The sequence below is a fragment of the Bubalus bubalis genome, chromosome 3 (genome assembly GCF_019923935.1).
Source record: "Bubalus bubalis isolate 160015118507 breed Murrah chromosome 3, NDDB_SH_1, whole genome shotgun sequence".
Taxonomy (NCBI): domain Eukaryota; kingdom Metazoa; phylum Chordata; class Mammalia; order Artiodactyla; family Bovidae; genus Bubalus; species Bubalus bubalis.
Window position 1 is genome coordinate 55855419 of NC_059159.1, and position 24268 is coordinate 55879686.

The 24268-nt window shown below is 38.9% G+C and overlaps 1 protein-coding gene across 1 annotated transcript in view; it reads right to left on the minus strand.

The window, feature by feature from the left end:
• ANKFN1 (ankyrin repeat and fibronectin type III domain containing 1) overlaps window positions 1-24268 on the minus strand; it is a 190422-nt gene that overhangs the window by 122749 nt on the left and 43405 nt on the right. The gene's annotated exons all lie outside the window — the stretch shown is intronic.

Consider the following 24268-nt stretch of genomic DNA (forward strand, 5'->3'; position numbering starts at 1 on the left):
TAGTGCTACCATTTTTACTACATTTCTTCATAAACCAATCTAAAGGATAACACTTTGTTCAATATGCCCTATATGCTAGATTGGTGGGTTTTTTTTGTGTGTGTGTGTTTTTCTTTTTTTTTTAATCAGATACAAATTTTTTTTTACTCTGACAGAATAATTAAACTCTTTCCAGATTCCATGTCCATGTCCAAGTTTGAAGGTAGATACTGTTAGATACCTTTAACCCATCAAATATTTACTTTTGGATCCCTAAGCTGAAGGATCACCCACTTTTTCTTCCCTTTTTTCTTTTGCCGTATTTATTTGGTCTCATGTCAGAGAATTCTTGGAGGTAGCTCAAATTTGCATCCATTACAGATCAATCTAGAAAAGGGTAATTATTTATTGTCAAATGAATACATGAAACTTGGCAGTTTCAGAAACCATTGCTAAAGTGATCTTATAAAGTTCCAGTTAAATCAACACAGTGACGTGCTAGTCTCATGATGAATTTCATGAAATTACCTCTGAAATGCTAAGTATTTTCCCACTCAGAATCTCGTTCTGATTTTCCAAAGATAACCCTCTACTTGCTCTTAGCCTTGTAAGTCTTACAAAAGCCCTTGGCCAAAAGCAATAAAATTTGACCTGACCTAATCTTAGATTAGGATAGGATAATGTGTATATTTTTCAATCAATAATTTAATGTGGAAATTAACTGCATGTGTCATATATTCCCCGTCTTAAAGAGAGAGCTTTTACCGTTCTAATGTTACACAAAAATTAAATATGTAAACACTCTTGTCATTTAAGACTCTTCATTTTCCTGATAGCTTAAATAAGCACTACAAAACACTTCTTTGGAGAAATTTGTTATTGAATAACATGGAAGCCTGCTCCATGGAATTCACCCAGTATGGTCATGGAAATGATAGCAACAGATACTTTTCTCTTTCCCTTTAAAAGATTTGAAATAATTTTCCCACTTTAGTTTATGTATTATTCTCTCATGATTGTAAATACAGGAAAAACATTGGAAATTTATAGAAAAATTTTGTTCTCTTTCTCATTTTTTTTTTTCTTTCTCATTTTTTAAAGGATTACTTTTGAGCATTTCTTCTCCCGGGTTTGGGGAGAAAATTGTCTCTCTTCCTGGCCTCACTTTTTCCATAAAGGCTATCACTTCATGGTATCTTTTGTCTGATAGGTCTTTTTTCATTGACTCACATGTTTTTCTCTGTATCCCATGAACTTTATTTATTTATTTCTGGATCTTTTTAAAATTAAATTTAATGTTTTGAATAGATTCATGTGGTTCAAAAACCAAAAGGTGTAAACAATATTACAGGGATAAGTCTCGGTCAGTTCCTCGTCTATTATCTTGTCAGTTCCCAGATTTGCCCTTCATGGGTATACACTGTTCTTAGTGTCTTATATAACCTTCCCGAATTTATTCATGCATATGCAAGCAAATAAGAATATAGATCAGCACCCCACCCTCATTTTACACAAAAGGTAGTATATTTATATGTACTCTTCTAAACTTCTTTTAAGCTTAATTTTTCCTGGAGATCTTTCCATTCAATATAAATTGATTTTTACAATGTATGGTAATTTAATTAGAATAGGTGGCACTAGTGGTAAAGCCCTGGAGGAGGAAATGACAATCCACTCCAGCATTCTTGCCTGGAAAATCCCATGGACAGGGGACCCTGGCAGGCTACAGTCCATGAGGTCGCAGAGTCGGACATGACTTAGCAATCACACGGTGGTATAGAGTCTGCCTGCCAGCGCAGGAGACACATGAGACATAAGTTCGATCCCTGGATTGGGAAGATCCCCTGAAGGAGGGCATGGCAACACACTACAGTATTCTTGCCTGGAGAATCCCATGAACAGAGGAGCCTGGTGGGCTGCAGTCCATAGGGTCACAAGGAGTCGGACATGACTGAAGCGACTTAGCACGCATGCACATTTTTGATAGATAAGTCTATATTTTACTCTTATAAACTGAATATGATGTATTTACTCTTTTTTTTTTACTCTTACAATCATGTGAATAATCTTGTGCATATTTTATATTATACATCTATAAATGCATCTATAGGATAAATATCCCTAATACGGATTGCTCGGTTAAAAACATTTGCTATTTGCATTTTGTAATTGTTTGAATTTGTAATTTTGATAGATATTGCCAAATTGCCCCCCATAAGGGTCATAAAAATTTATTCTTCCAGCATTATTATATGAGAGTTACTATTTCCTAGAGTCTAATCTATATAGAGAATATTAAAACTTTTGGATTTTTGCCATTCACAGAGGTGAGAAGTGATATTTCAGATCAGTTTTAAATTCCATTTCTTTAACAATGAGAGAACTTGAACTCCTTTTTATATGTTTAGGGACCATCTGTGTTTCTCTATGAACTATCCATCCTTCATTTTTTCTTACAGATTTTAAAATCTGTCTATACGTTAGAAAGATGGGTCTGTGTCTATTGTAAGAAATTTTGTATTTTTTATGTTGCTTATAGTCTTTCTGCTGAAGATTTTTTTTTTAATGAGTTTGACTTTATTTAGACTGCAGAGTCTGGAAAACCTCCTGCAGTTCCACCTACCCCCAATCCTGCCCTCCCACATTGTCCTGAGGCATCTCTGTGGAGACCTAGGAGTCCATCGGAGAAAGCGATGGCACCCCACTCCAGTACTCTTGCCTGGAAGCTCCCATGGACGGAGTAGCCTGGTGGGCTGCAGTCCATGGGGTCGCTAGGAGTCAGCACGACTGAGTGACTTCACTGTCACTTTTCACTTTCATGCATTGGAGAAGGAAATGGCAACCCACTCCAGTGTTCTTGCCTGGAGAATCCCAGGGACGGGAGAGCCTGGTGGGCTGCCGTCTGTGGGGTTGCACAGAGTCGGACACGACTGAAGCAACTTAGCAGTAGCAGCAGCAGGAGTCCGTGGATCAGTTTGAAAACCACTGATCTAATCTTATGCCCTCATTTATTCAGAGGAGAGAACTGTAGCTCAAAGAGGAGACTTGGCTTACCCAGGGATGTTATCTAGCTAGTTAGAGCAGAACCAGGGCTAGAACAGCAGCCCCCTGACTTGCTGGTTAGGGCTTCTCCTACCATACAAGGAGTGACCTGTTCATGCAGACTCGTGCTCTGCCACCAAAGTTTGCAAGGACACAATCCTTCATGGATCATGGGCTCCCAGGAGACAGCGTTACTTGGACACTTTGACTTCAGTCATACCATGCCATAATCAGCACACTGTATAGAAGAGGCAAATCAAGATTTTGACAAATGCTTGCCAACAAGGCTAGGTAGTTTTTAGAATATAGCTTGTCTCATTTTCCTTGAGTGAGATATTGATTATTGTATGTAAGAGTGGTGGGATGAATGTCCCTAAACCCAATGCACATTTTTAGAATTTAAAGCACTTTGTGGAATATCCTACATCTTTCCTTTGTCAATGGAAAACTCTTCTTCTGCAGTTAACAGTCTGACTTAAGTTTTCCTGGTGAATTGTTTTTATCCATCAGGGTACTCTGGCAGAGACTTAATCAGAAGTGGTTGATCAGAATAGAAAAGATTCAATGCCATTCGCTTAGATTTGGTTAATGTGTGGACAGCACTTCTTGTGTGCCCTACACTCATTGCTCGTGGTCGTGTCCCCATTTACCACCTGGGTCAGAGGGATTAAGCAGGGGTGATGGATCCTCAATCTATTTAGAAGCTATTGCTTGTAAACTGAAACTCCTTTTGCTTTGAAGAAGTCCTGCTTTAATCCATACTTAACATTTTATGTTATACATATTTTCCTGATTGTTGGCTATTCAAGTTGCTTCCAACCATTTCATGACTATAAATGCTGCTGCCATGAACATCTTCTGTTCATGCCAAGCCTTATTATGCTTCCCCCTCGCCCCCCACACTTTTCTTTATTTTTCTTTTCTTTGGGGGTGGGGTAGGTGGTAGAATAGGAGAATTTTAATATTATTTCCCATGTCCACAGTTAGCTATTTACAACTTTGTGACTCAGAGGCAATAGAAAAGTCAAGACTGAATTTAAAATGGAGGAAAAATTAGTAGAATTCTCCTTTAAAAAATATTCCAGAGTGCAGGAAAAACTCTAAATACAGAGATGTTCATGGCAGCAGCATTTATAGTAGTGAAATAGTTGGAAGCAACTTGAATGGCCAAGAATCAGGAAAATGCGTATTCCATATAATGTTAAGTATGGATTAAAGCAGGACTTCTTCAAAGCAAAAGCTGTAACACGGGGATGTGAAGTGGAAAAGGCAGTGAGGTACAGTCATCAGGAGTAGAGGCTCTGGGACAGATGACGGAGGTTCTGTTGAACTCTAGCGTGGCTATAGGACCTCCAGCAAATTCCCCTCTTTGCCTTAGGCTCCCCATTTATGAGGAAAGGGTGATAACTGTACCTATTCCATAGAGCTGTGTGAGGTTTAGGAGAAGCAATGCTTGTAAAGCCTTGACCCAATGCCTGGCACATGGCTTGACAAATGTTCATCATCATCATTATATATATGATATCAGTTTTAATGGATATACCAATAAATACTGGGCATTCCTTTAAGGAGGAGACTTCTTTGGAATGTGGGATTAAGGATGAATGATTTGTTTCTCTGTTTAAATTTTCCTTGTAATGTTCTATAATTATTATGCTTGTTTTTGCTTCTTTCCTTACACTCTCTTTTCACCCCAGAACATTTTTTTCACCTTTTCTGTGCTGCTCTGGTCTCTCTAGAGGCTGACCTCTATGGATGCTTCCTCCAGCGCCTTCTAATTGGGCTCATCCAGTGCCTCAGTCAGAGGCTAGTTGTATCCTTTCATACAGCAACTCCTGCCTGGTGTCCCCACCCCGGCTTTTCCCCTTGCTCTTTCAAGAGAAGGGGTGATAACAGCTTCCCAGTGTCGCTAGTCTTGCATGCTTTGCTATTCCTTGTTCACTTATAAACACTGTTCAATTCTATGTAAATATTCCCTTTCTTCAAAATTCATGCTGAGTGTGTTTTCTCCTGGGACTCTGGGTGATATAAGGAACATATGTTATTTTTATAATTGGAAAATTTGTACTTAAGAAGCACAAAGGACCACCCCCTGCCTCCCACCTCCCAAAAGGAAGCACTCTTCACCGCGTGGAGAGCCCCCTCAGTGCTCAGGCTTCAGGGTGATTATTTTTGTTTCATTTGTGAGCCCTCACATGAAATTAGGCTTCAGGCTACAACACCTATTTCTTAGAAAAACACACTTTCTCCTGGAGAGAAATTCTAGAAAGCAGTCGCGGACTATTGACAAACTATAATGCTGCAAAGGGTTCTGGCCAAAAGCGAATCAAGAGAAAATCTCCATGGGGAGAGGGTGGCTCAGAAAGTGGCTCATCATCTGTAGTGCCAGCTGTATGCCTAGTTGGGCAGTTGTGGACAGAGCTGGGCCTTGAGTGGAGACCTGCCTCTGTGACCCCTGGAGACTCAGCAGCCCCTGTGGCGTCTGGGCTCAGCAACTGCCAGGCTCGCAGCGGGTAAGTGATACAGTGTGTTCAGTCCAGGGCTGGGCATGGTGGTGTGAGGTGGTGATGTGACTGGTTGAAGGGGAAGCGGGGCTTGGCACCTAACTGTGCACCGCTCCGCTGTTAAATCTCGACTGGCAGGCTGATTTTTCCTCAGGAGGAAGTATGAAGAGGAATCTCACTGTTGCAAGGCAATAAAGAGCTGCCTGGTAGGCTTCACTCTCTGCCAAGAGGTTCATGGCTGCAGAGTTCCTGGAGGGGTGTGTGAGAGGGAGGAGGAAGAAATAAACTACACTACTCACCTTTGCAGAAACTTTCCAGTGGCGAGTGTGTTGAAGACAGCGAGTTTAGGGCAGACAGCATAGTACAGAAGAATGAAACTGAAGGCAAGGGGAGGGGGTCGCTGAGAAGGGAAATATAAACTACATATAAAGTGCAGGGATGAAGGGTGAGGTTCAATAAAAGAGGGTATTGGACAAAGCCAATTAAAAACTCCAGCCTCAACACTTTGGTCTATGACAAGCCCTATTTTCTTTATACTATGAACTGAATCGGAGAAGGCAATGGCACCCCACTCCAGTACTCTTGCCTGGAAAACCCCATGGATGGAGGAGCCTGGTAGGCTGTAGTCCATGGGATCGCTAAGTCGGACACGACTGAGCAACTTCACTTTCACTTTTCACTTCCATGCTTTGGAGAAGGAAATGGCAACCCCCTCCAGTGTTCTTGCCTGGAGAATCCCAGGGACGGGGGAGCCTGGTGGGCTGCGGTCTATGGGGTCACACAGAGTTGGACACGACTGAAGTGACTTAGCAGCAGCAGCAGTGAACTGAATTCTTATGTGGGTGAGTTTTATTTTCTCCACTAACCTCTGAGCACCATAAACAAGGAAAACTGCGTTTATTGTATTCATTGTGCCAATGAATTGAGTACCTACCATAAAAACTTTGAGTCCTGTGCTAAGTTCTAGGAGCACAGAGATGAAAAAAAAAAGTCCCTGTTCATATGAGGCTTACAGTCTGAAGGGAGGTGCAGATATAAAAAACATGACCACACATTAACAACCAAGCTGCATATTAGAGCCATCTCATAGCTCTTGAAAACTATCTGTGCTTGGGTTCCTATCCTACCAAGACTCAGATTTGACTGGTCTTGAAATCGACCCTGGCGTGAACCCTAAAGTGATCCTATCATTCAGCTTAGTCTGAGAATTACTATCCTAAATATTCCCAGGACTTGGTGAAACACTATTCCCATGAAACATCCAATGATGCTCAAACTTGGGAAATAATTTATTATATATACTAGATATTAATGACTCTAATGAGTTATATAATAAAGAATAACAAATAAAGATATACACACACACACACATACATGCATACAAAAGAGTGTTGTTGTTGTTTAGTCACTAAGTCATGTCCAGGTTTTTTGTGACCCCATGGACTATGGACCACCAGGCTCCTCTGTTCATGGACCAGACAAGAATAGAGGAGTGGGTTGCCATCTCCTTCTCCAGGAGATTGTCCCGACTCAGGGATTGAACTTACATCTCCTGCACTGGAAGACAGATTCTTTATCATGAATGACCAAGGAAATCCACAATGAAATATTAATAGACCATAAAAGAGAACAAAATAATACCATTTGCAGCAACATGGATAAGCCTAGAGATTATTGTATGGCGGGAGCAAAGTCAGATAGAGAGAGACAAATACCAAATGATATCACTTATATGTGAAACCTATAATATGACACAGTAGAATTATTTATGAAACAGAAACTGACTCAGACATAGAAAATAAGATTTTGGCTACCAAAGGGGAGAGAGGTTTTGGGAGGGATAAATTATGAGTTTCGTGTTAGCAGACACAAGCTACTATATATAAAATAGATGAACAACAAGGTTCTATTGTATAGCACAGGGAACTATACTCAATATCCTATAATAAACCATAATGGAAATGAATGTAAAAAATAATATATATACAAATATAAATGTATAATTGAATCACTTTGGTGTACACCCGAAACTAACAAAACATTCTCAGGGCCTCAGGAAACCATTATTCCCATGAAACATCCAACGATGCTCAAGTTAAATTTGGGGAATAATTCATTATTATATATAAGATATTAATGACTCTAATGAGTTCTATAATAAAGAAACATGTTTAAACTTAAAAATGTATCACAAAATTAGAGATATTTATAATCCAAGACCGTTACTTTGGAGAAAAGGTGAAAGACATAATAGAACTTACAATAGGCTGATTTATATTAAAGACTAGAAGATGCTTCTCTTGAAGAAATTACTTTCAATAGAGACATGAACAATCAGTGGGCAGAGAATGGGAAGCAATGTTCTAGGCAGAGGGATCATTGTTTTTTAAATTATAGTTGATTTACAATGTTTTGTCTTTGTTTGTTATTGAGTTGCATGGGTTGTTTATATATTTTGGAAAATAATCCCTTGTTGGCCTCATTGTCTGCAAATATTTTCTCTGAGTCTATAGGTTGTCCTTTTGTTTATTCTTTCCTTTGCATGCAAAAGCTTCTAAGTTTCATTAGGTCCTATGTGTTTATTTTTGCTTTTATTTCTTTTGCCTTGGGAGACTGATCTAAGAAATTATTGGTATGACTTGTGTCAGAGAATGTTTTGCCTACATTCTCTTCTCAGAGTTTTATGGTGTCATATCTTATATTTAAGTCTTTAAGCCAGTTTGAGTTTGTGTGTGTGTGTGTGTGTGTGTGTGTGGTGTAAGGGTGTATTCTAACTTCATTGATTTACATGTGGCTGTCTAGTTTTCTCAACACCACCTGCTGAAGAGACTTTCTTTTCTTCATTGTATATTCTTGACTCCTTTGTCAAAGATTAATTGACTGTTGATATGTGGGTTTACTTCTGGGCTCTCTACTCTGTTCCATTGATTTGTATGTTTTTGTGCCATTACCATGCTATTTCGATTATTGTAGCTTTGTAGTATTGTCTGAAGTCTGGGATGGTTATGCCTTCAGATTTGTTCTTTTTCTTCAGAATTGCTTTAGCAATTCTGGGTCTTTTATGGTTTTGTATAAATTTTAGAATTATTTGTTCTAGTTCTATACAAAGTGTCATGAATAATTTAATAGGGATTACATTAAATCTGTAGATCAGTTTATCAATATTTTATCAGTTCAGTTAAGTTCAGTCGGTCAGTCATGTCCAACTCTTTGTGACCCCATGAATTGCAGCACGCCAGGCCTCCCTGTCCATCACCATCTCCTGGAGTTCACTCAAACTCACGTCCATTGAGTTGGTGATGCCATCCAGCCATCTCATCCTCTGTCGTCCCCTTCTCCTCCTGCCCATAATCCCTCCCAGCATCAGAGTCTTTTCCAATGAGTCAACTCTTTGCATGAGGTGGCCAAAGTACTGGAGTTTCAGCTTTAGCATCATTCCTTCCAAAGAACACCCAGGACCGATCTCTTTTAGAATGGACTGGTTGGATGTCCTTGCAGTCCAAGGGACTCTCAAGACTCTTCTCCAACACCACAGTTCAAAAGCATCAATTCTTCGGTGCTCAGCTTTCTTCACAGTCCAACTCTCACATCCATACATGACCACTGGAAAAACCATAGCCTTGACTAGATAGACCTTTGTTGGCAAAGTAATGTCTCTGCTTTTGAATATGCTATCTAGGTTGGTCATAAAATATTTTATAGTTCTCAGCATATAAGTTTTTCAACTTCCTTTTTTTGCTTTCTATTTCTGATATTTCATTATTAGTATAAAGAAATGCAACAGATTTCTCTATGTTAATCTTGTATCCTGCTACTTTGCTGAGTTTGTTTATCAGTTCTACTAGGTTTTGTGTGGAATCTACAGGGCTATAATGACAACTTTACCTCTTCTCTTCCAACTTGGGAATCTTTTATTTCCTTTTCATATCTGATTGGTGTGGCTGAAACTTCCAGTACTATGTTGAGTAAAATGTGAGAGTAAGCATCCTTATCTCACACACTAGCAGAGTAATACTCAAAATTCTCCAAGCCAGGCTTCAGCAATACATGAACCATTAACTTCCAGATGTTCAAGCTGGATTTAGAAAAGGCAGAGGAACCAACGATTGAATTGCCAACATCTGTTGAATCATCGAAAAATGAAGAGAGTTCCAGCATCTATTGGAACACAAGCTGGAATCAACACTGCTGGGAGAAATATCAATAACCTCAGATATACAGATGACACCACCCTTATGGCAGAAAGCAAAGAAGAACTAAAGAGCCCCTTGATGAAAGTGAAAGAGGAGAGTGAAAAAGTTGGCTTAAAATTCAACATCCAGAAAACTAAGATCATGGCATCTTGTCCCATCACTTCATGGCAAATAGATGGGGAAACAGTGGAAACAGTGACAGAATTTATTTTTTTGGGCTCCAAAATCACTGCAGATGGGGACTGCAGCCATGAAATTAAAAGATGCTTGCTCCTTGGAAGAGAAGTTATGACCAATCTAGACAGCATATTAAAAAGCAACCTTTGCCAACAAAGGGCCATTTTGTCAAAGCTATAGTTTTCCCAGTAGTCATGTATGGAAATGAGGGTTGGACTATAAAGAAAGCTGAGCATCAAAGAATTGATGCTATAGAACTGTGGTGTTGGAGAAGACTCCTGAGAGTCTCTTTGACTGCAAGGAGATCCAACCAGTCCATCCTAAAGGAAATCAATCCTGAATAGTCATTGGAAGGACTGATGCTGAAGCTGAAGCTCTAATACTTTGGCCACCTGATGTTAAGAACTGACTCACTTGAAAAGGCCCTGGGAAAGATTGGGAAAGATTTAAGGCAGGAGGAGAAGGGGACAACAGAGGATGAGATAGTTGGATGGCATCACCAACTTAATAAACATGAGTCTGAGTAAACTCCAGGAGTTGGTGATGGATGGGAGGTCTGGCGTGCTGCAGTCCATGGGGTCGCAAAGAGTCAGACATGACTGAGTGACTGAAATGAACTGAGCGTCCTTGTCTTGTTCCAGATTTTAGCAGGAAAGGTTTCAGCCTTTCACCATTGAGTATTATGTTGGTTGTAGGTCTGTCATAAGTATCTTGTATTATGTTGAGAGATGTTCCCTGTTTACCTACTTTGATAAGACTTTTTATCATGAATGGATGTTGAATTTTTATAGGTGCTTTTTCTACATCTATTAAGATGTTCATGTGGTTTTGTCTTTTCTTTCATTTATCACATTGATGGGTTTGCATAAGCTGAACCATCCTTGTGACCCTGGGATGAATCCAACTTGATTGTAGAATATGAGGTGTTTTTTTTATATTGTTGTATTTGGTTGCTAATATTTTGTCAAGTATTTTTGCATCTCTATTCTTCAAAGATATTGCCTGTACTTTTCTTTTTTGGTATTGTCACCTTCTGGTTTTGGTATCAGGTGATGGTGGCTTCTTAGAATTGCTTTGGGGATGTTCCTCCCATTTCTATCTTTTGGAAGACTTTGAGAAGGATTGGTATAAGTTCCTCTTCATATGTTTGGTAGAATTTCCCAGTGAAGTCATTTGGTCCTAGATATTTGTTTGCAGGGAGTTGGTTTGTTTGCTTTTAATTACAGATTCTATCTCACTTCTGGTGACTGGTATGTTCAAATTATCTATTTCATCTTGATTCAGTTCTGGGGGGTTGCATGTTTCTAGAAACAAGTACATTTCTTCCAGTGTGTCCAATTTGTTGACATATAATTGTTCATAGTATTCTCTTATTATTTTTTTATTTCTGCAGAGGTTATTTCTCCTCTTTCATGTCTTACTTTTTTCATTTGGTTCCTCTCTCTTTTATGGATGACCCTGGTCAGAGGTTTGACAATTATGTTTGCCCTTTCAAAGAACCAGTTATTGATTTTATTGATTTTTCCCTACTTTTTTTTTTTTTTTGCATTTAACATCACAGTAATCCAAATCTATACCTCAACCACTAATGCCAAAGAAGCTGAAGTTGAACCTTCTAGAACTATTGCCAAAGGAGATGTTCTTTTCACCCCAGGGGACTGGAATGTAAAAGTAGGAAGTCAAGAGATATCTGGAGTAACAGGCAAGTTTGGCTATGAAGTACAAAATGAAGCATGGTAAAAGCTAACAGAGTTTTGCCGAGAGAACTCACTGGTCATAGCAAATGCCCTCTTCCAACAACACAAGAAATGGCTCTACACATGGACATTGCCAGATAGTCAATACTGAAATCAAATTGATTATATTCTTTGCAGCTGAAGATGGAGAAGCTCTATACAGTCAACAAAAACAAGACCTGGAGCTGACTGTGGTTGAGATCATGAGCTCATTATTGCAAATTTCTGGCTTAAATTTGAAGAAAGTGGAGAAAACCACTATACCATTCAGATATGAGCCAACCAAATAAAATCCATTATGATTCTACAGTGGAGGTGACAAATAGATTCAAAGGATTAGTTCTGGTAGACAGAGTGCCTGAAGAACTATGGATGGGGGTTCATAATATTGTACAGGAGGTAGTGACTAAAATCATCCACAGGAAAAGGAAATGCAAGAGGCAAAGTGGTTGTCTGAGGAGGCCTTACACATGTGGCGGATTCATGTCAATGTATGGCAAAGCCAATACGATACTGTAAAGTAATTAGCCTCCAATTAAAATAAATAAATTTATATTAAAAAAAAAAGAAGAGAAGCTAAATGCAAAGGAGAAAAGGAAAGCTATACCCATCTGAATACAAGAGTTTCAAAGAATAGCAAGGAGAGATAAGAACACCCTCTTAAGTGAACAGTTCAAAGAAATAGAGGAAAACAATAGAATGGGAAAGACTAGAGCTCTCTTCAAGAGACTACCAAGGGAATTTCATGCAAAGAATGGCATAATAAAGGACATAAATAATAAGAACCTAATAGAAGCAGGAGAAATTAAGAAGAGGTGGAAAGAATACACAGAAGAAGTATACAAAAACCTTCTTAATGACTTGGATAACCATGATGATGAGGCCACTTACATAGAGCCAGACATCCTGGAGTATGAAGTAAGGTAGGCCTTAGGAAGCATTACTATGAACAAAGCTAGAGGAGGTAATGGATTTCCAGCTGAGCCATTTCAAATCCTAAAAGGTGATGCTGTGAAAGTGCTGCACTCAATATGCCAGGAAATTTGGAAAACTCAGTAGTGGCCACAGGACTGGAAAAAGTTTTTATTCCAATCACAAAGAGAGGCAAGGCCATAGAATGTTCAAACTATCATACAATTGTGCTCATTTCACATGCTAACAAGATAATACTCAAACTTCTTCAAGCTAGGCTTCAATAGTACATGAACTGAGAATTCCAGATGTACAAACTGGATTTAGAAAAAGCAGAGGAATCAGAGACTGAATTGCCAACACCCACTGGATCATAGAAAAAGCAAGAGAATTCCAGGGAAAAAACATCTACTTCTGCTTCATTGACTATGCTAAAGCCTTTGACTCTGTGAATCACAACAAATTGTGGAAAATTCTTAACGAGTTAGGAATACCAGACCACTTTACCTGACTCCTGAGAAACCTGTATGCAGGACAAGAAAAAACAGTTAGAACCAGACATGGAACAATGGACTGGTTCAAAATTGGGAAAGGAGTACATGAAGGCTGTATAACTTATATTTAACTTCTGTGCAGAGTACATCACGTGAAATGCAGGGATGGATGAATCACAAGCTGGAATCGAGATTGCTGGGAGAAATATCAACAACCTTGGATATGCAGATGACACCACTCTAATGGCAGAAAGTGAAGGGGAACTAAAATACCTCTTGATGAGGGTGAAAGAGAAAAATGAAAAAGCTGGCTTAAAACTCAACATTCAGAAAACTAAGATCATGGCATCTGGACCCATCATTTCATGACAAATAGATGAGGAAAAAGTGGAAACAGTGACAGATTTTACTTTTTTGGGCTCCAAGTCACTTCTGATGGTGACTAGAGCCACAAAAATTAAAGGACACTTGGTCCTTGGAAGAAAAACTATGATAAACCTGGACTATGTATTAAAAAGCAGAGACATCACTTTGACAAAAAAGTTCCATATAGTCAAAGCTATGATTTTTCCAGTAGTCATGTATGGATGTGAGAGTTGGACCTTAAAGAAGACTGAGAGCCAAAGAATTGATGCTTTTGAACTGTGGTGTTGGAGAAGACTCTTGAGAGTCCCTTGGACTGCAAGGAGATCAAATCAGTCAGTCCTAAATGAAATCAACCCTGAGTATTCATTGGAAGGACTGATGCTGAAGCCGAAGTTTCCACCTCATGGGAACTGCTGAGTCACTGGAAAAGATCCTGATCCTAGGAAAGTTTGATGGTAGGAGGAGAAGGGGATGGCAGAGGGTGAGATGATTGCATGGCATCTTTGACTCAATGGACAGAAATTTGAGCAAACTCTGGGAGATAGTGAAAGACAGGGAAGCCTGGAATGCTGCCGTCCATGGGGTCACAAAGAGTGGAGGGAGACTTAGCAACTCAGCAACTTTTTAAAAATATCTGTTTTATTCACTTCCTCTCTGATCTTTATTATTCCTTCTGCTGTCTTTAGGTTTTGCTTTTTTTCTTTTTCTAATTCTTTTAAATGGTATGTTAGGATTTTATTTGGAATTTTTCTTCCTTTTTTTTTTTCTGAGGAAGGTCTGGATTGCTATGAACTTTCCTCTGAGATCTACTTTTGCTGCATCTCATAGATTTTGTAGGATTGTGTTTTCATTGTTACTTGTCTCAACATATTTTTAATTCCTCTTTGATTACATCATTGACCCATTGGTTTTTCAGTAGTTTATTGTTTAGTCTCCATGTAATTTTTTTTCTTTGTTTCTCTTTCTGTGGTTGGTTTTTAGTTTCATGCTGCTGTGATCTGTAAAGCTGTTTGAAATGATTTCTACCTTCTTAAAGTCATTGAAGGGATATTTTATATTTTATGTCCTTGTATATAGTCAGTCCTAGAGATGGTTCCATGTACAGCACTTGAAAAGAATGTATATATTCTGGGTTTTTTGGATATAATGTTCTGAAAATATCATAAGTCTAACTGTTCTGTTGTATCACCTAGGATCTCTGTTGGTTTATTGATTTTATGTCTGGAAGATCTGCCTATCAATGTGAGTGGGTTGTTTACATCTTCCATCGTTATTGTATTTGGTAGAGGGATCATCATGTGTAAAGAACTCACAGTGGGGGGAAATGGTTTAGGATCAGAAAGAAGGTCAAGGCTGCTGGAATGTAGGATGTGAAGGGAAAAGTGAAAACCAAGATTTCTGCCTTCAACAAACACCTCATACATCAGAGAAAAATGTTCCCCAAACTCATTACTCTAAGGGTCTATCATTTTCCAAATATAACAAGAAGAAGACATCAATGTTAGGAATAATCTTTCACTAGCTGAGTAAAAACCGGTTTCAAGTTTGTCCTCACCTAGCTCACATAACTTTTTGAAATAGCAGTTATGATTTCATTAGTATGTTGGCTTAGGATAATGTTAGTATTAGGTAATGTTTACTGAGCATACAGTCTGGCTAAGAAAGAGAAGTGACTTGGAGATTGAATTAAGATGCTAAACTGACGCATGTTTGCCTACCCCTTTTCTCTCCAAATCTCTTAAAAGGTAAATAAGTATGCTGCTGCTGCTGCTAAGTCGCTTCAGCCGTGTCCTACTCTGTGCGACCCCATAGACGGCAGCCCACCAGGCTCCTCCGTTCCTGGGATTCTCCAGGCAAGAACACTGGAGTGGGTTGCCATTTCCTTCTCCAATGCATGAAAGTAAAAAGTGAAAGTGAACTCGCTCAGTCGTATCCGACTCTTCCCAACCCCATGGACTGCAGCCCACCAGGCTCCTCTGTGCATGGGAGTCTCCAGGCAATAAGTATGCCAGAATATATCAATTCATTAGAAAACAAAAAAGTGAGTCATGCATATTCATTTATCTCCTCCTTATTTCCTCATTAATTCCTGCAACCACTAATCTGTTCTTCACTTTTCTAATTTTGTTATTTCAAGAGTGCCATATAAATGGAATGATATACTATGAAGCTTTTGTGGATTGGCTTTTTACTCAGCATACATCTCTGGAGATTCACCCAGGTTGTTGAGTATATCAATAATTTTGTTCCTTTTTATTGCTGAGTATTATTCCATGGCTTGAATGTACCGTAGTTTGTTTAGTCATTCACCTGTTGAAGGACATCTGAACTGTTGCAGTTTGGGACAATTACAAATAAAGCTGCTACAAACATTATATACAGGATTTTACATAAACACAAAATTTGTAGGATAAATGCCTAGTAATGCAATTGGTAGGATGAATGGTAGTTTCATGTTTAGTTTTTGAAGAAATTGTCAAACTGTTTTTCAAAGTGCCTGTATCATTTTACATTCCCACTAGCAATGTATGGGTGACCTGATATCTCTGCATTCTAGTCATTTGGTGCTGAGTTTTTGCTACTGTAATATACATGCAGTAATATTTCATTGTGATTTGAATGAGCCTTTCCCTAATGGAAACCTAATGAGCTATTATTATACAGTGGAACATGAGCAGAGAGTATTCTGAGAGGGAAAGTAAATACCACTCTTGGGGAAATAGATACTACTCTGAAAGGACTGTTTGAAATTAATTTTGAATAAAATAATGGTAAACTCCGGGAGTTGGTGATGGACAGGGAGGCCTGGTGTGCTGCCGTTCATGGGGTCGCAAAGAGTCAGACACGACTCAGTGACTGAACTGAACTGAACTGAAGTAGGGTAAGAAAGAGAAAAAGAAAATTAGAGAATTGAGAAAAAATACATAGGGAAGGAAATATAATCAAATATGCCATTAATACTTTATTTTGGAATGTCAAAAGCTAATAGTGTATATAAACATTGTTGCCTTAACTAAAAATGGAAATATAATTAAATTGAGAGAATAAGAAAGTGTGTGGTATAATGAGAGTTAAATTCTGTTTTAGTTCTATTGCATACATAAAACCTGCAATTGATAAAAAATAGTGATAGAAGCATATTAATTAAAGAAGACGTGTAACCATGAGTGGAGAAGGCAATGGCACCCCACTCCAGTACTCTTGCCTGGAAAATCCCATGGACGGAGGAGCCTGGTGGACTGCAGTCCATGGGGTGGCTAGGAGTCGGACACGACTAAGCGACTTCACTTTCACTTTTCACTTTCATGCATTGGAGAAGGAAATGGCAACCCACTCCAGTGTTCTTGCCTGGAGAATTCCCAGGGACAGAGGAGCCAGGTGGGCTGCCGTCTATGGGGTCGCACAGAGCTGGACACGACTGAAGTGACTTAGCATAGCATAACCATGAGTAGTAGAGGAGTTAAAGGTGGCTGGCTCTGAGGGGAAGAAGGATGGTAAAAATGGAGCAAGTAATGGCTGTTTTTTCACGCAAATTTGCCTTTTAATCCTATTCTTATAAGGATACATCACTTGGGACAAAAAAATTAAAAGTGTATAGAAAGAGACTCTCAGAGTATATGAATTTGTTTCTATACTTTTTTACAAGAGACAAAGGTATTTCAAATGTCATGGAAAGTTGAAAATAAAAGAAATACAAAAAGACAGAAGGCAAATGAAAACATAGAAAGCAATATTAATCATAAACAGAAACTGAGGGTATTAGGCAAGACAAATAAAACAGCTTCTCAGAGATCAAAGATCAAAGGGACAAGTACTTTAGAAAAAGACAGGGATTTAAATAACACACACACATTCACACTTTATACCCAGTGGAATTGTCTGCATTTCAAACACCAAGTGTGGTACATATATCCACTGATTCATTGGTTAGCAACAAGTAGGAATAAAAAAAAAAAAATCTCAACAGAATACAGTCCACATTTTAAAATGTTCTTATTATAATAGAATAAAATTATAAATTAACAATAAACCATAGTAAAAATGTATGGCCAGTTACAAGTTTAAGGTGACTCATCTAAAAACTTTGATTCAAGTGGAAATGAAACATATTACAGATTATTTATAAATAAATGATCATTATAGCAATACATTTTAAACTTTTTGGATATGGACAAAATATTAATCAGGGGATAAATTATAGCTTAAAATCCATGAATTAGAAATGAAGACACATAAACAAGTAAATTAAGCCTTCAAATAAAAAAACACCACAAAACTAGGAAAGAAACATTAAAGTAAACCCACAGAAAGCAATAGAATTGGCAAAGATAAAGCCACGAATTAATAAAATAGAAAATAAGCAATAATAGACTTTATGAATCAAAAAGTCAATTTTTCAAACAAACCAATAAAACAGACAAATAATCAAAATTCTAAAAGGAAACTCACAAATATATGACTTTTGAGGTTCTAAAGGGGCTCTAACCACAGACGATATTTAAAAATTGTGTTCACCACTCTATCAATAATCATAATCTAAACTAAACTTTCATAACTTTGCAAAAGGTATCTACCAGAAAATTACAGTAGACATCATACTTAATAGTAAAATATTAGATACATGTTGACAAAGAAGGTAAGAGAGAAGAATACCTACTATTCTAGTTACTATATGCAATATAGTGGGAACTAGAACTCATATTGATTCTAGTTAATAAAGTGATATCTGAAAAGAAATGAAAAGTATTAGAAAGGAAGGGACAAAATGATCCTTTCTTGAAGATGAAATGACAAAATTCATGAGATGCAAGACAATCTATTGGGACGAAAGAGGCTATCTAAGTTTAGTAAAGCAGTCAACTAAAGATTGTTCTAAAATTAGCAAGAGTTCTTCAACTGTACCACAATAGCCCATTAGAAAATATCTTGAAAAGAGAGTTCATTTATAATGAACTGTAAAAATACATTCAGCACGAAACTTTACAGGAATGAAGATCAATAAATAAATAGCTATTAAACTTTCCTGAAAATGTAAAACTCAGCTTTGTTGGAAATATATGTCATGGGTGAGAAGTCTCTCCAAATTAATTTAGGAATATGATGCAGTTTAAAAATTCATCTTGGAGGAACATATTGCCATGCTGCTGCTGCTGCTGCTAAGTTGCTCCAGTCATGTCCGACTGTGTGTGACCCTACAGACGGCAGCCCACCAGGCTCCCCCGTCCCTGGGATTCTCCAGGCAAGAACACTGGAGTGGGTTGCCATTTCCTTCTCCAATGCATGAAAGTGAAAACTGAAAGTGAAGCTGCTCGGTCGTGCCTACTCTTAGCGACCCCATGGACTGCAGCCTACTAGGCTCCTCCATCCATGGGATATTGCCACACCAGATGTTAAAATATACTATGACATTATTATATGGTATTAGCATAGGTATAGGCAGTGAGACAGAGTATGGGACTATATAAATATTTCCACTTCCAGTTTAAAATCCCAGGAAAAAATATTTCCACAGGTAAAAGAGACATATACAAGGGCTGAAACATTGTAAAATAGGAAAAAAATTGAAACCACCTATATTCATCAGTGGGCAAATGATTAAATACACTATGATCCCTCTGTCTATGGAATAGGAATATTATATAACTATTTAAAAGGATGAATATCCAAACACACTGACATGTATATTGTTGAACTGAAAAAACATCTAACTGTGTAACTAGACAAAGAGCATGATTTTATCTTAGAGTACACAAACAATACTACACATCTGGGTGTATATACACATATGTGCACATACATCAAGAAAGGTTTTGTAAGTCTACACATTAAACTCATAACAGAGGATAACTTGGTGATAGAGATGTAACCTTGAGAAAAGGGTAAATCTCAACTTTTTCTTAAATTTTTAAAGTCTTAAACTTTTATTTATTTTTTTAAACTTTTAATTTTAAATTGGAGTATAGCCAATCAACAATATTGTAATAGTTTCAAGTGGACAACAAAGGGACTCAGTCACACATATATATGCACCCATCCTCCCCCAAACTCCCCTCCCATCCAGGCTGCCACGTAACACCAAGCAGAGTTCCCTGTGCTACACAGTAGGACCTTGTTGGTTATCCATTTTAAATACAGCAGAGTGTACCTGTTGATCCCAGACTCCCTGACTATCCCTTGCCCCCAACGTCCCCCCAGTAACCGTGAGTTCCTTCTCTAAGTCTGTGAGTCTGTTTCTGTTTGGTAAATAAGTACCTTTGTATCATTTTTCTTTTTTAGATTCCATGTGTAAATGACATCACTTGATATTTATTTGATTTTTTCTTTTGTGTAATTCTGGACTGTGTGTTTTGAAAGTTAGATTTTTTTTTTTCTAAATGAAGACAGTGCAGAAAGGATATGATTCACGACATATGTTACTACAGAAAACTTTACAGGTTGGTTGGAGAGTAAGCTGGCTGGATGCTGACTACTGAGTTACTAGTGGAGGAATGATGGACTAGGATACAAAGGCTATCGCAGCTTAGAAGAAATGACTTTTGAGTAGTGTAGGCATTCTGTCACTCTCACTGGATCTTCTGTTTTTCCTCATCATACATGTCACTCAACTTGCTTCCACATTTTCACTTGTGTGCAAAAAGTTAATGCATTGCATTGTATGTCCTCTGGATGTAACAACTTCTGCCTCTCTGAGTTGCTTTCATTGCATACTTAAGGCTTCACTTCTGCCCAAACAAGCTAAATAAAGCTATAAATATCACTTTGTGGAATGATATCACTTCAGTCTAGTAATGTAGTAAAGTAAAGTAAAGTAGTCCCCTCATGCTTATGATCAGATCAATTCTTCAATTAATTAAACATGGAAAATAATTATATTTCCTATGCAATATATTTTTCTATTTAGACAAGTATCTTTCCAATTACAACATATAGGAGGAAAAAAATAGAAGGGGTAAAAAATAGTATAAAGTACTGAGCAGTGTGTACCCAAGTCTTGTGAAGTCAGATTTTTCTTAAGTCTTATGAAAAGACGGCCTAAGTGATCAAATCATAATCAAGTTCACACTATCATTGTAAATTATCAACCCTGAGGGTTTTAATGTGCAGATGGTGGACCTTCCCTCCTAGAAGCTGCAGTGCCCCCAGACATCTCTCTGGAATGCTTTGGCTTCCTCTCCTTCTGAGAAAGAAACCGGAGGAAGTGGTTGGCAGAAGCACCAGCCTGGTCTTTGAAGAAGCAGATACGCTACCAACTCCCGAAAGGTCCTGGCAGTCTCTGCGGGAAAAAGTGCTTTTTTATTTATTTTTGAAAATGCCATGAAATGAGGAGCAGTTCAATAATTTGCTATTCAAGCCTTTGTAGGAAGGAATCAGGGAGGCAGTTTCTAATCTCTTAGGGAACAAGATGGGAAGAGAGGTGGGGAAGGACGTCATCCAAACCAAGGTACTGCCCACATGCACTGAAGCAGCCACAGCATCTTGTCATTGGCAGATTGCAAAGTGTCACCACTTCAAGGCCTGCTTTTTTAAAAAAAAGCTAGAAAATGAATCATCCTGTAGATGGAAAACAGATGCTGCACCGCACCTGTTAAAGGATGCTGTCCTATCCACCCTCAGCCCTGCAAAGGGCAGTAAAGTCACTTTTGAAATAATTTTCTGCTTTGGGACTGCTGGGAAATGACATATCCTCTGCAAATGAGAGCTCCGGGTAGGTCACCCAAGGCAGCAAGGAGAAAATGTGGAACGAAGTTCTGGCACTTGTCCAAAGCATCAGAGCATCTGAAATAACTCTTGTTTTGCTCTGTAAGCCATGAAAACTGGTGAGATGGGACCAAAAGATGTAAGCACTCTTGGAATGCAAGGAAGAAACACCTAGAAATAGACTAGCTCTCTGAGCTCCATTTTACTGTTTTCAAGGAACATGCAGGCAGAGAGTCTACAGAGTCTCACTCAAGATCGTTTTCTGGGTTTTGAGCTGAAATGGATGCCTTTAATCTCCAAGTTGTGATGCCTGTTGGCCTGGTGTATAAAGAGATGCTCTCTAATAGATTTCTGGATATCAGTGAATGTTTTTTGAAAACAAAAAACAAAACAAAAAACCACATGTTGGTGCTGCTTCTGCTGCTAAGTCACTTCAGTCGTGTCCGACTCTGTGTGACCCCATAGACGGCAGCCCACCAGGCTCCCCCGTCCCTGGGATTCTCCAGGCAAGAACACTGGAGTGGGTTGCCATTGCCTTCTCCAATGCAGGAAAGTGAAAAGTGAAAGTGAAGCTGCTCGGTCGTGCCGACTCTTAGCGACCCCATGGACTGCAGCCCACCAGGCCCCTCCGCCCATTGGATTTTCCAGGCAAGAGTACTGGAGTGGGGTGCCATTGCCTTCTCCGACATGTTGATGAGTTGAATGTAAATAAGAAGCAACAGAAGGATTCAGATTTTCTTTCAAAAACTGGCTTAAGCATGAAGGGGGAAAATATCCAGTTGTCAAAATAGGCTTGAGGTTTTGCTGAACCCAAAAGTTCTGGAGAGCAATATGTTTTTGCCAAACCCTAAATACTGCAGGGTTAAACCTTCCCTCTAACCAATTAAATAACTGTCACTTCATTTTGTGGATTTCTTAATTGTTTCTTCTTCTTTTTAAATGCAAAGAAAACAGTTAGCCTTGTCTCAGTGTAGTTTTGTTAGTATTTCCATAATTAATTACTTCAACGCTGAATTAAAAACTGTCCTGCTGTCTCTAGGTACAGTAAGCTGCTACTACGTCGCTTCAGTCGTGTCCAACTCTGTGCGACCCCATAGACGGCAGCCCACCAGGCTTCCCGTCCCTGGGATTCTCCAGGCAAGAACACTGGAGTGGGTTGCCATTTCCTTCTCCAATGCATGAAAGTGAAAAGTGAAAGTGAAGTCGCTCAGTCGTGTCTGACTCTAGCGACCCCATGGACCATAGCCTACCAGGCTCCTCCGTCCATGGGATTTTCTAGGCAAAAGTACTGGAGTGGGGTGCCATTGCCTTCTCCAACAGTAAGCTGGCAGCTGTTTTAAATAACCCTTGAGAGTGGTCAGGTTAAGGACTCAATTTATGACCTTATAAATTAACACAAGGAAACCTACTCCATAATGCAACAGACAATTCTATTTATAATACTTAATTAAGCCTCTCCAGTCTCTAACAAAACCCATTTGTGACCTTTCATTTCAACTTCACCCAAATGCAAGTCTCCTGAGACGATACGTGTTAATATGTGAATGTTGATTGAATTTGCTGGCATTATGGTTGGGCATTAAATAGCTGACAGTCTGGATTAATTAGCTCCTGATAGCACACTAATCAAAAGTAAGAAGAAAATGTCAAGTTGGGCAGCATTGATGAAACTCTTTATCAAAGCCCTGGGCTGGAGGGAGGTAGAAAGAAAGGAAAATGTCATGTCTAACATTGCTTGCAAACACTTGCTCTGAATTTCAGAAAATCTTGGCATCCAACAGAAAGTATCAGAATTGAATTGAAGGATGGCTGTGGGCAGCCATTCTTGGTGGTCTCATTTATCTGCTGTTTCCTCAGGCTGCCCTCTCTTAGCTTGATACAGAAAACCCAAAGTGATAAACAGTTCAATGCTGTTTTACCTAAGATATAAAAAATAGTGGAGATATCTGGAAAATTCCAAGTAACTCAGAAAGCTACAAATTGTGGGTAATTTGGAGACGTAGAAAGTCCTCCTGGGAACAGGCCCTAGAAGGAGAAAGGAAGCATACACTACTTGGACATTTTTGTGGTCCATGGGAATTGCAGTGACCTGAACACAGAAATTCAGCCTTGTGGCCTGGCATTTCAGAATATGTGTGGAGAGTCTTATCAAGTTTTAGAATTGTTCAGGGAATTTTCATACGTCCTCCTGAATCAGGAAAATAGATTTCTTTCTTTTTTGTCCATCACATTCAAGAGTCAACATAATGTGATATTTCTGGCTCCACTGTGAGTCTTGAGGTAAGTTCATCATTTCATTGCTTCAGTTTTCTCATCTGCAAATGGGAACCATAACAGCACCTACCTTATAAGGTTGTTGTGAGGAATAGAGTTAATACATGTAAAGGCTTTACACAGTGCCTGGAGCGTGGTAAGCACTACGTAAGCCTTGGCTGTTATCCTCATAGCATCTCCGTAAAATCTTTCTCCTGTGGGCTCTCTCCTTTCCCAGGGCTACTATAGCAGTGAGGTCAGGCTGTCACGACCTCTCTCCTGAATATAATAGCTTCCTAATTTATTTCCTTATTCCAAATCCACATGTCTTCCAATACACTGAATGTGCGTGCGTGCTAAGTCACTTCAGTCGTGTCCGACTCTCTGCGACCCTATAGACTGTAGCCCGCCAGGCTCCTCTGTTCATGGGATTCTCCAGGCAAGAATACTGGAGTGGGTTGCCATGCCCTCCCCAGGGAATATTCCTGACCCAGGGATTGAACCCGTGTATTTCATGCTCCTACATTGGCAGGTGGGTTCTTTACCACTACTGCCACCTGGGAAGCTACATCACACACAGTGTTGGAACTTGAATGTTTGAAAAATCTAGCTCTGATTTAGTCCCTATCTTATTCAGTGGTCTGCAGAGTTCATCAGATCAAGTCTAAATTCCTTAATCTTGATTTCAAGCCTCATTCTATCCCTCCCTTCTAACCCTAGTTCCACTTTCCAATTGTATATTTCACTGCTTCTTCTCATGAACTCTGTCCTGGAGCTACTGCACTGCAAGCTCCCTTGCTCTCCTCTACTTGTTCTGGAATGTTCTTGCTTTTGTATGTGTGCTCACTGTTCCCTTCACTTGGAGTTACTTTCCTTCGAATATCTCTGGCTCAAATCTCAGGCATCCTTAAAAG